Below are 14,307 nucleotides of genomic sequence, written 5' to 3'. Positions count from 1 at the left end.
CAGTCTAAATGAATAAGTAATAATATAGAAATATAGAATTACCAACATGGAGGTTCCACCGTCCGGTCCCAAAAGGCACTGACAGTTCAAATGTAATCAATTCAACAGAATACAATCTTAACACTCAACACGTTTTGGCTGTCAGAATGCAAGAATACAAAAAGTGTGAAGATAAACGGTACAAGTATTCCAATTTTCTCATTACCACGTCTTTTCCAATTTCTTCCAGATGCTTCAAAAACTCAGCACATGCCAGTGCAATGGAAGTTCCTACTATGATCACATGTTCAATTACAAAAGTTCATCAGCTGTAATGTAAACAGAATGGGGATGAGTACAGTCATCAAAATGTATTTAAAAAAAGAGCAAGAGGATCTCTTTTTCCCTGAGACAAGAGTGATTGAACTTATTTGAATTGGACGGGAGAGAAAGCAACAGACACTAATTGTGTTTTTTGTTGGAGGGCTGTGTGCTTGTATGTGTTAACTAACAGTTCCGTTGGACCTGTCAGAAGCAGGGCTGCATTGCCAACATTTCCTCAGTGGGACTTCTATTATTAATTCTCTCTGAACTCATTCATAAATAAGTGATGAAATAAATAATGGAAATAATATTACATTTGGCAGCCGACCTGTTTTCACATTTCCTGTTTGCACACATTTGTCTCTGTTTAATTAGCTTTCTAAGGACATGTCCTTGTTTTCTTAAAATGAGTTTCTTCAGTGACACATACTGTGTGTATGCTCAAGTGCACTCAAGCACAATTTCTTGCACTTCCAGTGATTGCGTTGTCTTTGAGACACACACACACACACACACACACACACACACAGACACACACACACACACACACACACTATATGTCTATTGCTGCGTTAGAAGTCTGCCAGTGAAGTAATGTAACACTGTTATGAGGGTTTCATACCTTATTATATTTTATTAAACAAACAGTCAGCTTATCTTAGGAATTAAAGCATTAACACTTAATATCAGAGTTTTGATATTCCTTTAACATGACACAAAGCTTGTCATCTGTCTAGATAATCATAGTACCTTGCATAGTGGTGTCTTGTTATCGTTTTATCTTCATATTTCCCTTCATAGACCCCTTGATGTACCACTTGAAGGCTGACTGGCACTCCAGAGGCCAGGCACTGCGTAGCGCAGGACTGACCATTAGGTTTACTAGTGTCCTAAAGACAGAGCTGTAAACCTTGTGCCCCGGGCCCTCTAGTGCTCTCTGTCTCTCTCTCTCTCCCTTTCTTTCTCTCTCTCTCTCTCTCTTTCTCTCTCATTAGAAGTGCAGCAAACTCTTTCAAATGGCACCTTTTTCCTCCCCCTGCAACAGCGTTTACTGTTAATTAGTTTGCTTTGTAAGGTTAGACATGTGGCCGGAGCGACTTTGAAAGTGTTTGGCGGCCATCTGTGGCTATGTCGCGCTAACCACACACAGATGGGCCACTCCGGCAGACAGGTCGCTTCTCGCGGAGGGGAGACGGAGGAGGAGGAGGGGAGGGAGAGTTCAGTCCCGGCCAGTTGAACAAGATTTATGGCGGCGTTTATGGATAAGTGTTTCGGATGAAACAGTGATCATTAGTAAATTCTCCAAAAGCCCGCATAAAATAAAAAACAAAACAATGCAGACTTCATTGAAGCTTAACTGTCCAGTTTAGCCAAACTGTAAACTAGCGACATTGCGCCATAAAAGATTTTCATATACATCAACAGTTTTGATCATAAATCGTTCTTTTTTGTTGGTGTGGGCTAAGGAGACTTGCAGGTGCGAGGGGAGGACCACGGGTCTGAGACTTTGGTGTTAAATCAGTTGGGTTTACAGCCACGCTGACTGTAAAAACAGACCAGTTTAATTACATCGGACAGGACAGGCACCGGACAACAAGCAGACTCGGGTGTACTGAGGGCCACTACAGGGCCCCAACAGTTTTCACTTAGATATATTCATCAATAGGTGAAAAAAAAGAAAACATGATTTGGTGTACTGCACGACACATACAATCAATCGCCGGAAATAATGATAAATACTCAGTGAACCAAATTACTCGAGGAAAAAGGTAACATGGTCAAATAATTGTTTTACAAGGTCACAAATGTAATCAAATAAGCAAACAGGCAGAGTGATTTATGTAGCTACTCCACTGAGCAGTCCAACATTTTACAGGTATAGTGTTGTCTCATGCCAGAATCACACAGCGAAACCACTTCCTCTCAACTGCCTCACTGAAGGCATGGAAGGGAAGCTGGCCTTTCATAAGTTCAAAAAGTACATTCATGTTTTTATTAAAATACAGAGATGTTGTGAGGAATTAAAGGTTTGATCCACTTCCTTAGAATGGCCTGCTGCTATAATTACAGTCTACTTAAAGTTCTTCCCTCGCCAGCGAAGCCGTGCTTGTCTGTGGTGAACGTAACCCCTGTCCGTCTCAGTTCACTGACTAATTTCTTTCCTCTGGGTACGGTGACTGACCCTCCAACAATTAAAAAGGGGTTAGTCAGATCATTCTTGGCCTGGTGCCACAAACATTACAGAGTTTAAGAATTAACAGAGAACGACTGGGGCCAGTGGCTGATGTTTGGGGCTACACACTGTGGCGTGGCTGAGAGAAGGTAATTATACAGTCCATAAGATCCATATTTTTGCGAAGTAAAAGTGGCAATTACAATTGATTATTTTGGAAATGTGTCCTATACCTGTTTTCAGTCTACCACTTTATACTCACACAAAGGAGGTGTGATTGCCAAAAGAGCTCATTTTAATCTCTATTTTTTCTGGCTTCTTCTTGATAGAAGAAATATAATTGCACATTTTTGTTAGAATAAAGCGAGCGAGAGAGAGAAATTAAGAACAAAATTAATGTATTTTTTGTTTGTAAAAGCCCCCTTTTTAAAGTTTTTGCAAGTGCCTGCCCTGATTGCTAGATGAATCCCAGGTGTTTGATAAGCATGTAGTGGACATGACTGCAGTGCAATCAAGCATATAAATTTAATTGCGGGTTCATTTTGTGGCGTTTATTAGCTGTTTAGGGGCACATCATTCCACTTGAACCCTGCTTTTGTGAGAGAGCACATCTGTTTGGCTCTCTTTAACCGTTTGTTTCATTGCATAGTTTCACACAGCCTGTATTCACTAACCACAGTTTATAGAATTTAAAGCTATTTGTGTTAGCTTTTTTTTCTTTTTTTCTATCAGACCCCCTTTGGCACAATTAGTTATTTTTATATACTTTTTGTTTCTTTTAATTTAAATCAAACCGAGTTAGATTTTTTTGGTTATGCCATGCAGTATCATCTATTTCATGAAAATGTAGGGAAGTAATTCATTTTATCATAGCATCTTAACTGCAGTGTGAAAAAAAAATTGCCTTTTGTTTATGAGCTAACATGCTAACGAGAGCTAGCATTAGATAACTAGATGTTAGGCTAATGTTCTGTTTAATACAATTAAACTGTTGTCTTCTTAGAGAGGACATTACTTCTACATGACCATTACTAAGCCTTCTTTCAAACTTCTCAACTCAAACTTCTTTTTGCAAAGAACAAGATATTTAAAAAACAAAACCTTAACCTGACCTTATTTATAATCAAGCATTTACACAGGTGGCTTTTAAACTAATTCTTGAAGGAGTGGGATCACTTCTGTGAAAGTGTACATCATTTCCATTTCCAACACATGTTAAGATCATGTAGATACACCGTTAAGGGCAAAATTTTGGTATCAATGTCCGACAATCCTCACTTCAATTGCCCGCTACTTTTGCAGGGACAATATTGACACAGGGTAAATTTGCATGGCTGTTTTAGAAATTGCATACACAAACATGGTGTGAAATCAGTACTAGACTTGGCTTGTGTTTGTTCAAAGGGGCTGCTGTAAGAGGGGTGTATTCAATTTGAATATTAGTTGTGAGTGAGTGTAATGTATGAATGCCATGCCGTTGGTAATACTAACACTTCGGTTATACTTTCACATTTACATTGAGTAATGAATCTGACGCTTTTATCCAAAGCGATTTCCAAAAAAAGGAACTTCTTATGGTTATCTTGGGTTTCAAACGTTTTTGAAAAAACTTTATGTTCACTTAGCCTGCATGTGCAAATGTTGCTAATTACCACTGTCAGTATGCTGAGGTACTTGCGCTGAAGCATCACAGATATATTTTTAAAACTTTTCTAATTCTTTATCCAGCTTATTCTTTCTCGCATTTCTCTAACATACACCGATGCTGCTTCTGAGATTTTGTGAAACCCTTCTGCACACTGCACTGTACCTTTTCTGCCAGGTCAGACGATGCTTTAAACAGAAGCCCTGCTTTGGGAAGTGAATCACGCTGACTCCAGACTCCTACCCTGGGTTCAGTATGGGTCAGCACTTCACAGACCCATTCCAGTAATATCACCACTGCCCAGATGTGCACCAGCAGCTTATGTGTCTGCCCGAGTCAGTGGCCCTCTTTTTTTTTTTTTTCTAAACGAAATGGCCCTATTTGTTATAGGCAAGAGTTCACTGTGACATTTGGTTAAATCTGTTGAATTTGCCTATAGTCCCTCAACTTCTAGGACACACACAAACAATTAGTACAAAGCATTAGGGAGAGGCATTCGTCAGTGTTGGCTGAATGACGCATCCAGTATACCACCTGGCACTCTCACATCTTTCCCCTGGCTGAGCGAGAGAGAGAGAGAGAGCGAGAGAGAGAGAGAGGGAGAGAGGGGGAGAGAGAGAACATCCTCTTGTACACTCCTCATCGTGGATGGCTTACAAGCATATTCTCTGATTCGCTTGAATATGTTCAAGCATCCTCTTTGGTGGTAGAAAAGGTCAGCTGCTTTTAAGCGGTGCTTGGCTAGAATACTAATGCTCGTGCCTCTCTATTCAAATAACCTGCCGCCGCCGCGCTTATTAAACAGAGGGGAGTGGACGCTACCGAGCTTTAATTGAACACCGCTGCAGAGCTGGAGGCCACAGATGCAGTCTGCGGTGAATTGGATGCTTCTAAGTAGGCTTAAAGAATAAGCCTCCTGTTTAAGCAAAGATATGTTTTAAAAAAAAAAAAAAACTGTAGGACCATTTTGAAAAGCAAGGCTTCAATTAACAAGACCTTGTCAGGTTTTTTTTGTCTTTTTATCCATCTGCTGTTTTTCCTTGAGCTCTTTGTCGCTAGCCTACTAGCTACCCCACCTCCGCTAGTCTGTTAAAACGCATCGTTTTCTGAACGCAGTGAATGAAACACTGTAGGCTTGACCTTCTCTACGAAAAAGGCGTGCAGTTGACGAACAGTGCCCTGGACTTATGTGATTTACGACATGGAAGCAGATGAAACAGCACTTAACACGTTTAAACTTCCACTGTACTGCTCACAGGTGACCAATGGCCATGATCACTTGTTTCCGTGTCGGGAGAAAGAGGAGTCGAGAGAAGTGTTTTATAAAGGTTGGAGCGGATTTTCCTGGCTCGCGGTTTTTCTTTCCAAAAGACAATACCTGGATCATGTGTGTTGGCTCACTATTAAGGCAGCAGACTGCTTCACAGGCCTTTGTGGGATTTACACACTAGTCGAAAGAGAGAGACACAGTTTTATACCAATCTATAAAGGCCCTCTTGGAATCTAAAGTTACATTACCCAGCACCAGATTGGTAGTTAAAACAAATTAAGCGGTATTTAGTAGGGGTGTGTGGGGTAGAGATAGATGAAATGACCATTGAAAACCAATTTCACAATGTTATAAGCTCCCCGGGGATGTTTTGGTAGGACATAGTTGTTGGAGAGTAATTTATGATTACCCTAATTGAAAAACAATGGCCAATCTCAACCCTACCCTTTTCCATATGGTGGTAAATCTGTTTGAACAGTGATAATGCACACTTAAAGCCTGGTTGATGTCACATTCTGTAGATAGTGCAAATATTATTTGTGTCAGCTCAGGCACCACTTCTTCACAATTATTATTATTATTTTTTTTTTAAAATGAATGAATAAATGAAAACCCTTTAGAAATATGGCTACTTCTTATCCGAGAGGTTTTCAGCTGACTGTGCCATGATTGGTTCCTTTTACCGATCTAATAGACTCTCTATTGGTCTGTTCGCCTCGCCTCCCCTCCCCTCCAGTGCACCCCTAACAGTGTCATGGGCCTATTTACAGGTAATGAAGGCCCGTCATCTGACACAGCGGGTCGTAAATAAGAGCAGGTCAGGTCTATCTACTCTGACAGCAACCCCCTCACACACACACACACACACACACACACACACACACACACACACACACACACACACACACACACACACACACACACACACACACACACACACACACACACACACACACACACTCCACCGGTTTCTCATCACCCCCACTCCTTTGAAGCCCAGTGGAACAGTCCTTTCTGTACTGGCTCTAAAAGACTGCGCTGGCACCAGTCAGCATTGTGGCACACTGATTTATGTGACCTTGATGTAGCTTAGCGCTGTGGATGCAGCGATTATTTCCCTGCCACTATTTTTGTTAGCAGGTGAATGTTAAAAGCCAACCGAATGAAAAGTACCCTGAGCTGTGGTGAAGGAATTTGTTCAGAGATGTTAATGCTTTTTTACCGGAATGAATATATTGTTGATCATGCAGGAGCACACAAAAGAGAACACACACACACACACACACACACAGCAACACACAAATGAAAATATTTGCGTTTTGAATAGAAACAAATATTTATATTTTTGAATAAAACAGCACTTGGTAGATGGCTGTGTCTGACTGTCTGAGGAATACAGCCTTTTAAGTAAGCGGACCTTCAGTTAACCAGCAGCCAACACAAAGATAGAACAGCCAAAAGTGATTCAATGGTTTGAGAAACGGGAAGGTGACTACAAGTTGTACATTACAGTTTGGACAAGATTTTAAAGAAAGAGGCTTATATTGTATTTTCACTTTATGTTTTATGGTAAATATAAAAACTATCGAGTGCATGACTATTTTTCTTTAGTCAGATGGAGAAGAAATCGCTGCCCAACAAGGTTGGCTCGCTGGTGCCAGGGGCTAAGAAAGAGTGAAAAGATGTTTGTGGGCAAGACCCCTCTCCGGGTGCCACATTCCATAACAATGATGCGAAAGGTTAACTGTGCTGTCCTAGATTCCCAGTGGCTTAAGTGAGAAAACATACAATTACAGTGGATCACTGCACGTTTAGTCTCTTAACAAAAAAAATGACAAAGCTTTCATGCCTTTTCCAGACAGAGCTCTTAAAGCTTAAATGTGAAAACTGTATCAGTCACATAGTCAGCCTGTGTGGGAAGCTATTACCATGTAGAGGAAAAGACCTAATGGAAAACAAGATGGATGCCCTACAAAAGGCTCGTTGCTAGGTTATTAATTGTTAGCTCTCTCCACACACTGATAACGATGGGGTATTTCCTGTCGAATTTGCAGAGAATGTATTCTGCTTGGCAGATTATTTATTGCACTCTCCGTTGCCAAGTGCTTGTGTGCTTGCAGTCGCGAGGCTTTGACAAATGGCTCGGACGTGATAGGTCTGCACATGAACTTCATTGTCTGTCCTCTACTCCCTGACATCCGCTGTGGCAACCTGTCCCCCTCCATTTAAGGCTCAACCTCGGGGGCTGGGTTGAATGCGTGCGTGCGTGTGTGCATGCATGCGTGAGCGTACGCAAACATATGTGCATTTGTGCGTTATTGCACGCTCACTCACCTGTCAGCGTCTTTTGTAGGTGCATGAAAAAGACTAACTCCCGGGCCAAATGGAATCAGATTTCTGCATGAGATCACTGTGTTTGCAACGACACTGTGTGTGCACCCACACTCTCCTCTGTCTGTAATATGTATGTATGAATGTATGTGTATGTATGGGGAATGGAGTGTGCATGTGAAAGCCAGCATCAGCACTTTTGTACTGTCTAATACATCAGCCGTGTCTGCGCATTTTTGTCCTTCCATTCGAGCCATTTCATGTTTCAGGATTTCATCTAGGCATCCCACAGAATGTGCAGTGCAGTGTATCATATCTGCCTTTATACATTTAAAAATGTTTACAGTTTTGACAGTCTTGCTTTTTATTTTTCGAGTTTATTCTAGTTCTAGTTTATTCCAGCTTTTGATTCCAGCCCTGATGGGAATGTATTTTTACGGCTTTTTTTACTCTCGCTCCTGATCAGGGGAAGGAAGGCAGGCATAATCGAGTCTGTCTGTCCTTTTGTGTGTGTGTGTGTGTGTGTGTGTGTGTGTGTGTCCACTCACATAACTTAAAAAGTACTGGGCTGATTTACTTAAGATGCACAGGTACAAGGTGGAGAGGATTGCCATTTCTCAGTGCTCTTAAGTTACATGATGATCCCGACACAAGATTTCTTTCTTTACTAACCAATTACCAATCACCTGACTGCTCGTGTTGGGGTTGGGTCTCCTCTCCCTTGCCCGGCTCCGTCCACTCTCTGTCCAGGAGGTGTTGCCGGAGTGTCGTTATCTCGAGATGAAAGTCCCCTGCCCTCCACTGCTCACGGTCCTCCCGCCCCCCCCCCCCCGGGGCCCATAAATCAGGGGGACGGTGTCATCGCCGTCCGTCGCGTCTGAGCCTCGAGGACGTGCGCGGTCCCTCCCGGCGAGGCCTGCGAGATCGCTTGACCCGCTGGCGTTGGCGTCTCTCCGCGCTGCACGGGGGCTGCCCTGCTCTCCTCTGCTCTCCTCTCCTCTCTCCTGCCCAGAACAAAGGAGAGGAGGTGTATTGATTAAACAGCTGCAGCGCTGCTTCATATTAAACAGGGGACCTGGCTGCCCACTCTGCCTGAACTGTGGCTGACGGCGACTCGTGTGGAAGTTTGGGGCGACAGGCCAGGTCCCTAGCAGGGAGTGCTGTGTGTGTGTGTGTGTGTGTGTGTGTGTGTGTGTGTGTGTGTGTGTGTGCGTGTGTTGGGGCGACAGACCAGGTCCCTAGCGGGAGCGTTTTGTCACCCTGGTCAGGATTGCTCTCATTTTCTCCTCCAACACACCCACTAACTCCCTCCTCTCCCACCTACTGTACCCACCCCCACACAAAAACACACACACATAAACACACACACACACACAGAGAAAGAGACAACTTGACTTTGGATAATGTTAATAGATAAGTTGATCTATGTTTTGCAGGTATCAGTTTCTATTTCAGAGTAGTTGGAAAGCCAATTATAAAAAAATGAACGACATAATTATGAAATAACATAAAACATAATTGAATATTAGACGCTAATGCGCCATATATTGTACAATATGTTGAGAGTCACTTTAACTAGTAATGTTTAAACATGTGTATGTACAGTATGCAATATGCATATTATACATTCACAAATTGTACATTCACAATACACACAGTTAACGTTTACACAGTACGATACATACAGCTATGATTATCTTTTTATGCTTATTTCCAGACTCATCATTCACTTTTCTATTAGTTACTTCATTCTTGGCTCATTAGCGGTTTATAATGTTTAAATCAGGAGTGACATTTCTGCACAATCGCTCAGCTGTAAGAGAACTGCCTCTTATAAAACTGGCTCTTTTATCCAGGAGGAGATTCATTTCAGTCAAATGTGCAGCTCGAATACAGTAGATAGGAGTAGCCTAGTCAACACCTGAAGAGAACAGCCATTGCTCTTCCAGACAGGAACTTTCAGATTGCATTTTGCCACTGAATAAGCAAGGTGTATGTTTTTGATTGTACCAGAGGAAGTGTTTGAACCCCCCCCCCCCCCCTCCGACACACACACACACACACACACACCACACACACACGCACACACACCCCTCGTCTCTCACCACTAATATGGAAGAGGCCCAGGAGTTTGCCGGCACATTCCTGTCACGTCTCGCTGGCCAGGGAAATAGAGCATTTAAGTGTACCTCCTTTTTTCGGATGGCCAAAAAAGTCCTTTATTCCTCTCTCCACCCGTCCCCCCCCTCCTCTCTTTCTCTACGCCATGCATCCTGCTGCCCCCCCCCCTCCATATTCTCCACTCAGCCTTGCTCCTCATGCGAGTAGAAAATAATTAATTACTGCGTCCAGTGATGATTTATGATATTACTGACATAATTAATGATACACATCAATTTTCCTGCTTAATTGAAGGGGGTTGCAAAGCTGTCCTGGCACTGAAAGAGCTTTTCAAATGACAACATGAAGTAGTATCTGTGACTCTCTCTCTCTCTCTCCCCCCCTCTCTCTCTCTTTCTTTCATTCTCTCCATCCTTTGTGATGCTGGTAGCAGGTTTGGTAAGATCTATAATCCTTGTCAGTGTGCAGTAAATAAAGCTGAACATATAGGGACACTTGTTTTAATGTGTAAATACATATGCTAACATATAGGCAGAGATTCAGAGGTACAGTACAGTCCTCTCCCTCTCTCTCTCTCTCACTCTCTCTCTCTCTCCCCTCAGTCATTCATTGAAATGCAAGCGAGACATTTGCAGCACCCACTCTTCCCCCCAGACTATAGACAACAAGGTAGCACATGAATATTTAATTTGTCGAAGGTATGGAATGTAGCTAGGTGCTGAATGTTAAAGACTGCACTGCTTTAACACCTCGAAAGCCCTTTTTATTTATTTTATTTTTTTTGTCTCATCAGAATTATCACTCCATATCTTATGAAGCAAATGTTAGCTAAATTATTCACTTGCAATGGTTTCTGAGTCCATCCCATCCTTATGTTTATTGACTGTGTCTTGTGTTATTCTGCTGTAGAACATCCCTGATTCAACATGCAGCAGCACTGGCCAGCCAGAATCCATAATCCACTTGAGCACATCTGTTTACCAGGGTAAAATATCATTCTCCTATCAGATGAAACCTCAAAAGCCAACTGGATTGCGATCATTTCTGCACTTGATTGCATGGACATCTAACATTAATGAAGAGGGTCAGATATTTCCAAATGACAAATGAAAATTAAAAAAAAATATATATAAAAAAAAAACAATCTGGGAGAAGAACAACAAAAATAGAAACACATCAATGATATGCTCAAATATGACAAAAAATAATTAATACGACCAGACACCAAAGATGTGAATGTAATCCGACTGAAAGACAGAGAGAGAGAGAGAGAGAGAGAGAGAGTCAGATAGAAAGAAGGTGTAATGGTTTACATACAGTAACCTATGTTGAAGCAGATGGAGATGTTCCTTTTCTCTTAAGGAAGCTCCACTCTTTAACTATGAGGTTGAGGATGAGAAGGTGGACGACAGGGAGTTAAGGAATGTGATTAGTAACCATAGCAACGGCCACGAAGCCCTGCTCTCTGACAAACAGTAGCCTACTGTTTATGTCTCTTCAACTGACTGACTGAAATTAATAAGAGATGTTGGATCACCTCAAAAACAACTCAATAGAACATAACAATAGAATAAAACTGTGAACTTCTTAACTTATTCACCAATGCCACACTAGAGTAGATTCACAGACACACTCACACACAACAGAAGTGTGTGAGATACTGTCCATCTCTTTACGTACTGTACAATGGCTTCGTGAGCTTCAAGTGCGCTTGCAGGCTTTGAATTAGATCATTTCCAGCTTATCATATTGTGTTATATTGTTGTATTGTGTTTTCTTTCATGTTTCCACTCAACAAAGTGAAAATTGCAATGAATGACAGGCTGGCATTAAAATGTCAAAATATTCCATTTCATTTTAGGGAAAAAAAGTATTTTTTTTTTTAAAAAAAGCTTTGTTTTTCTATTCTAAAAATATCTACATGGCTCGTGTAAATTTGATAACAGCTTATATGGGTCAATTTGCCTTATATACTGTAGCCTTGGGTGAGGCCATGAGCATTGTGACTGACTGGTGCAGTGGCAAATTGTGGGTCCCAGCTCTGCTTGACTAGAATGGGCCCATCTCCATTAGTGCTCTCTATCCAGCTACCTCATCAGGAGGCTGGTGTTAGTCAGGAGGCTGCTGAGGAGGCTGTTTTGATTAAAGCAGAGCTTCAGGTTTGACAGATGGGCTTTCAGTCTCTCTCTGCCTCTACCTCTGAGGTGACATACGATGTGATTAGGCTATGTGATTCTGAGAGCTGAGTTTTTTGTTTTTGTTTTACTAATTAAAACAGAAATGAATGGATAACAGAATAATGCATATACTAGAAAGACAGCTCAAAGTTTAATTGACTAAATGATTATGTAGATAACAAAAAGAAGAATTAGATTATATTAAAGAAACTACTTGCATATACTGAATCACAATCTTAAAAGTTTGTCACAGAAATACAGTACTTTCTTTACCAAAACAATGTTTAATGTCTTTAATAGACTGGGCATGAAAACCGTACACTACTAAACTATGTTCCATGACTAAAATAAACTTGTGTCCTCATATTACAGGTCTATTCTTCAGATTATTCCTGTGGTCATGAGTTAGGCTAATTTAGATTGGCATAATCGACAAAACAATGGCGCAAACCTACAATGCCCTCCCACTTTGAGATGTCTTTCGATCAGATGAACAGGAGGGGGAAACCTTGCTCCACACAATGCAAAGCCGCACTGTTGTACATGGCGAATCGATTACTGTTGAGTAGTCGAGTAGTTTGGGGACTTTCAGCGTATGTCATGCCTAAATTCGCATGGGCTACAAATTCCCACTTACTGTAACTGCTGCTGAGGGACTCAGAGCGATTAACAGTCACACAATTTCACAAAAAAGTGAGTATCAAATTGAAAAGGAAACTATCATTTTGCAACTCTTCCTGTCACCGGATATGCAAACTATCTGCAAATTAAATCGAATTTTAGTTCTGTTATTAGTTATTTCACAATGGATAAGTCGTTTTCTGGCTCTAGAAGTAGGCTATTGACTTTCAATACATTTAATTTAATTATATTTTAATTTGAGCAGGCTATTTGTCTGCAATGAGCAAGTCTACACATAGACATAGGATAGGAACTAATACTATAACCCTATATTTCCAAATCATTGTGCAAAGTGGAATAATACGACTACAGTACTTACTACATCAATACATTTTCTTAAAATAGCTGGCTTTTTATATCCCTGCGTCACATCAAGCGCAAAACACTGGTAAGTGGTAAGCAATGTATATTCCTTAAATGATTTAGGCTATTTGGGATAACATTCAACACACATTTCTGCTCCATTAGCCTACCTCTTAAATACACATTCCACAAGCGGAACCGGCAGTACTAAATACTGTATAACCGAAAAATAATTAAAATATTGTTTTGTGTGGAAGAGGACACCTATTGATTTTAATACAGTGAGCGCACGCACATGAGCCTTCTGTACAGTTGGAGACTTGAGAGAAGTAGCTGGAAACGGCAGTCACTTCAGCAGGCACTTAGCCTAACTAGTAAGGCGGCAGAATCATTTCTGGAATGGCCTGTCGTAATATCGAGGTGTTTTACATTACGCATTTATGTTTAACATATACTCAACTTTCCTTAGCTCTTCCTTACCACAGTCTGTCGTCAAACCGCTTACAGCCATCCACCCTGTGTCGCATTCATGCAGTTCTGTGATAACTACATTTAAGAGAAAGGCAATTGTGCTAGTTTGGTTTCTTAGACGTGCCATCTTATCGACTAGCCTAAGATAAATCAGTGAAAACCAACAGCAGATTCAACAGGGCTTACCTCATAACGCCAGATGCCGATACAACACCAGATAAGTGGGCAGATTACTGCTTGTTAAAGTGCATAATGATTTTCATCACGATTCCTCTCATCTCCATCTTCCCATGCAAGAAGTGAACACCTCTGCTCTAAAGAAAAGAACACGCAGGTACACATGCGTGATGATGTTAATATTTATAATTGTTCACTCAGAGGAGGCCTTGACAAGGGAATACTGGGCAAACAGTATGTTGGTTAGACACCTGATGTTCTTCAAAGTGAGAGGAATTTGCCAGACAAATCTGTAGAAATATGAAAGTATTGTGTTGTGTAAAATTTCATAATTACTGTTTATTAATGCTGCTATTGTTTATCCAAACCGAGCTCTAGTGCCGAACACTGAGAAGAGCCGTACACTTTCTCTGTTTTCACAGGATTCCCACTTCCCATCTTTCTCTGTCGTTTCTCTCTCCCTCTCTCTCTCTCTCTCTCTCTCACACACACACACACACACACATTCACTAACCCTCAACCCTGCCTCTGGGGTAATCGCTGGGGTGCGATGCTGGTCAGCACATTGTCATCTGGGTCCCATTAACAAATACTCTTGGCTCAGCTCTCCCACCGTCGCCACCCTACACCCCACCCCCCCATCCAACGCCTCCAC

The sequence above is a fragment of the Sardina pilchardus genome, chromosome 16 (assembly GCF_963854185.1).
Source record: "Sardina pilchardus chromosome 16, fSarPil1.1, whole genome shotgun sequence".
In the NCBI taxonomy this organism is placed as follows: Eukaryota; Metazoa; Chordata; class Actinopteri; order Clupeiformes; family Clupeidae; genus Sardina; species Sardina pilchardus.
Note: the sequence above shows the minus strand (reverse complement) of the source record.